The sequence below is a fragment of the Amphibalanus amphitrite genome, unplaced genomic scaffold (genome assembly GCF_019059575.1).
Source record: "Amphibalanus amphitrite isolate SeventyFive unplaced genomic scaffold, NRLGWU_Aamphi_draft 000415F_arrow, whole genome shotgun sequence".
Lineage (NCBI taxonomy): Eukaryota > Metazoa > Arthropoda > Thecostraca > Balanomorpha > Balanidae > Amphibalanus > Amphibalanus amphitrite.
Genome location: NW_024881909.1, coordinates 556424 through 559552, shown reverse-complemented (window position 1 = coordinate 559552; position 3129 = coordinate 556424).

The window sequence follows — 3129 nt, the reverse complement described above, 5'->3', positions numbered from 1 at the left end:
TATCATGGGTTGTGTAATGCCAAATGGTTCAATGTCCAGATGGTTTATCTCGTTTCACACACATCAGATCTCCTGGGTGTGCTAGGAGTAGACACTATACGTATATAGTCAGTATAGTATAGGTGTCAGTCAGTAGATGTGTAAACTGTGGTTGAGTCTTAGGTCCGAAAGCCGATATCAAAATCACATGTTTGCTATATTGGGTAAACAATAACTCAAAACCAGGCACAAGTCCGGCCGGCCCCTCCTCTGCCGACTCTCTCATCTCTCTGAGCCCTGGTCAGCTGTCGCTGCCCAAGCGGGGAGCGGGGTGGCGTTGCCCTAGCAACAGTTGCTAGGAGACGGCCGACGGCCTCCTCCCGCGGACGGATGCGGGCGGCGAAACTCAGCCGTCTATATCCGACGCACCATAAAAAACGACACACTGGTACGCGAAACAATCCATGAAAGCGAGCGCTCACCAAAATTAAACACAGCACACCGCGGAAGCGCATGTCCCTGGTCCCACGCATAAAACAAAACACCACATACACTGGTACTCCCGCACTTCACTGTCCAGTGCACCGGGGCAACCATCCGATGAGTCAGTCTCACCGCGGCGCCTGTCCTGGGCGTGCAGATCAGACGGCGGCAGGCGCGCCCGGAAAGCCAGTCCCAGGCGAAGAGCGGTGACGGCATGGCGAGCCGCGTCGGTCCTTGCTGGCGGTCCCACAATGCGCAGGCCAGGCTATGGCTCGCGGAGCCACAGCTGAACAGTAGCCGGAGCAACGTGATATCCGGAACATCACTACAGTTAACTCGCAACGGCGGGCACTAGTTTGGGCGCAAATAACACAACGGTGAACACAGCACCCACCACAAAGCGTGTCGATACCCTACGACAACAGAAACAGAGGTTTGCCTGGTGCAGGTGCTCTTTATCAAATTATCTCTTCTAACCGGCCTGAGAGGACAGGGCAGTGGTGGCTGACGGAAGAAGGATAAGTGCGTTCTCAGAAGTCGCAAATCGGCAAGTCAATGGTGCTCTGCATTATCCCCGTTCACAGGGAACCAAGCGATGTCGTCGTGGCCACTCGGACAACACATGGGTGCTACACCAATACCAAACTCGACAACTTCCTTCTGTTTCTGCACAGTCCCAATAAGCCTAACAGCACACCAACTACGATTTCACAGACCAAATCACAACTCTTACAGTCACAACACAGCACAATGACATATCTCACAATCAACAATCTCTTAAACTAGCACATCACCCGGGAACAAAACGATCGACAGGCTTGGGAATCCGGGAGCTGTGGCGTGGCGCCGGCACCGGCGCTGAACCAGCGTTGCTGGCGGCCACCGGCTCTACGGCCTCGGTGACGTCTGCGACACCAATCGCCAACCCAGCAGCGACATCGGAAGGAACCGTCACAGCGGAGTCATCACCTGCAACTGCAATGCCTGTCGACAAGTCATCAGTGACATCCGTCACGCCAGCAGGCTCATCAGCGTCTGAAATGCTGAGAGGAGCCGGTGGGACATAATCATCCCCTGTGGGCCACACAGTCTGTGGGTGAGACGGACCAGCTGGCCCGGCGGCCAGCGGAGAGCCTGCAGTCCTCCCATCCGGCTGGAGGGCATCTCTGGAATCAATCGCCTCTCCGGCCGCCACGTTTGGGTTAGAAGTCTCTGAAAAGGTAAGGTCACTATCTGGGACCGGAATCACTGAGCCGTCGGGTCTGGGCTTCAACCTGTTATGATGCACAATAACCGATTTTCTGCCACCCAGCAAACGAACTCTGTAATTCAAATCCGACAGCTTCGCGGTCACAATAGCTGCCTTCCACGGCCTGACGAACTTGTAGTATTCACCACGTGGTACTACAGCTTTGAACAAATAAACAGGGTCACCAACCTCGAACTGATGCTGTGTCAGCTTCTTCTCGTAAAGCTTCTTGTTGCGCTGATGTCTGCTGTTGGAAGACTGGATAGCGATGTCGTGGGTCAGTTTCAACCGTTGCGTGAGCTTCTCCAGGTACTCTGACACAGTGGCTGTTTTGGCCTTCGTTGACGGCACCTGAAACTGAAGAGTGGCAGGCATCGTTGGGTTCCTGCCGAAGAGCATGAAATACGGTGAGTAACCAAGCGACGAATGCACCTTTGCACGGTAGCCCAACATCAATAGCGGCAGATGGACATCCCAGTCATCATGGTTACCGTCCAGCTGCTTTGAAAGCATTCCCAAAATGGTACGCATCATGCGCTCACACTTGGCGTTACCCTCCGGATGATAAGGGGAAATCTTAGTTTTCTCAACGCCTAGCAGGCGACAAACCTCTTCGATGAGAGCTCCTGTGAAATTGGCAGCGTTATCAGAATGAATTCGTCTCGGGCAGCCAAAACGAGAAATAAACTGATTCACCAGGACGTCTGCTACTGTTACTGCCTTCATGTCTGGCACTGGGTAAGCCTCACACCACCTGGTGAAATGGTCAACAACCACAAGCAAATGTCGATTGCCCTGTGAAGTAGTCGGCAAACCTGAAAGGAAGTCGATTGAAATGGTCTCCAGAGGCTCCTCAGCGTAAAGCTCGCCCATCGACGCTCTCGGTCGGGGCACTGGGGCAGCTCTCGTGTTGCAGCGCTCGCATCGGCTGCAGAAATCCTTCACGGATTCGTCCATATTGGGCCACCAGAACTCGCGTCTGGCAGTCGCGACAAGGGTCTCAGCACTGTAGTGGCCTCCAGCTGGACCTGCGTGCAGAGATGTCAGCACACCGGAAACAAGTTGCTGCGGTACGACCAGCTGCAACTGCTCCTCTCCACCTGCACGGACACGATACACACGGAACAGCACGCCGTCTAGCAGCTTCAGGCGGTGCCACTGTCTCAGCAGCGTCACAGCGCTGGGGGTCACGTTCGTTGATCTCGGCCTCTTTCCTGTGGACATGTGTCTCGCAATGTCAGCTATTGCAGGGTCCTGGTCCTGCTCGTGGCGAAGAAAGCCATTTGACCACGAGCCAGGAGACACTCTCATGACCGGGACACTCTCTGGTACAGTTTGAGTCGCGGCATCCTTGGTCACCGGCGGACGTCGGCTCATGACATCAGCTGGCACGTTCTCAGACCCTGGACGAAAGATAA